This window comes from Saccostrea cucullata, unplaced genomic scaffold, assembly GCF_032062105.1.
Source record: "Saccostrea cucullata isolate Sc308-1 unplaced genomic scaffold, CSIRO_AGI_Scuc_v1 ctg3821, whole genome shotgun sequence".
Classification (NCBI taxonomy): Eukaryota; Metazoa; Mollusca; class Bivalvia; order Ostreida; family Ostreidae; genus Saccostrea; species Saccostrea cuccullata.
Window position 1 is genome coordinate 29,266 of NW_026932001.1, and position 735 is coordinate 30,000.

The 735-nt window shown below is 28.2% G+C and overlaps 1 long non-coding RNA gene across 1 annotated transcript in view; it reads right to left on the reverse strand.

Moving 5' to 3' along the window:
• Positions 1 to 618: 618 nt before the first annotated feature.
• The window catches only part of LOC134234236 (uncharacterized), a 14,950-nt gene continuing 14,833 nt past the window's right edge, over positions 619 to 735 (reverse strand). Inside the window, exon 4 of the long non-coding RNA XR_009985141.1 lies at positions 619 to 735. This exon is cut by the window's right edge and continues 245 nt beyond it. This is a non-coding gene — a long non-coding RNA (uncharacterized LOC134234236).

Sequence of the window (735 nt, forward strand, 5' to 3'; positions counted from 1 at the left end):
CTATTAAAGAGCTTAACATTAATGGACTCAAGAAAATAATGCATTCCTTTTGAAAATAAAATAACCTACAGTAACAAAACCTGCTTCAGCTGTGTATTGTATATGAATATCCATCCACCGATCTCCAATTATACGATTGAAGAATTGTGGTTCTATGAACTATCATTTGGCAAAGAAAAACTCTGTACATTTTAATTTAAAATTTGGTCATTTTTTGTATAATTTTTTAAGGAGCTCTCCTTCTAAAGGAGATCAATATAGTCTAAAAATGGCCACAACCACCAGCCATATATAAATTTCCTTCTTATGAATTCTGGCATGTGGTAATTTGAAAAAAAAAATGAATTGAATCTAAATGATCTAGGCCACACCAATGAAAATTTTTTTAATAACTTACTGCTGAAATATATTTGAACAAAACCATACAAATTTATTAATTTCAATTTCTACGCACCAAAATCTGTGCTATTTTCTGTTCCATTTCCGCTCTATATATTGTATTTTAAATCTGCTTACTCTGTAAATCAGAAAAAATATAATTGTCCGCTCAAATTTTCAGCTTATTAAAAAATTGCCCAGCAAAATAATAATATTATCATTTAACCGCTTTAATTTTTTAAATCAAATGTCCGACGAACAAGAAATTAAATTGGTGTGGCCCTACATAACTTTAAGCTTTGTGAAAAATGGTAACACTACATGATTGTATATATAAAAAGAATAAAATTACATGTA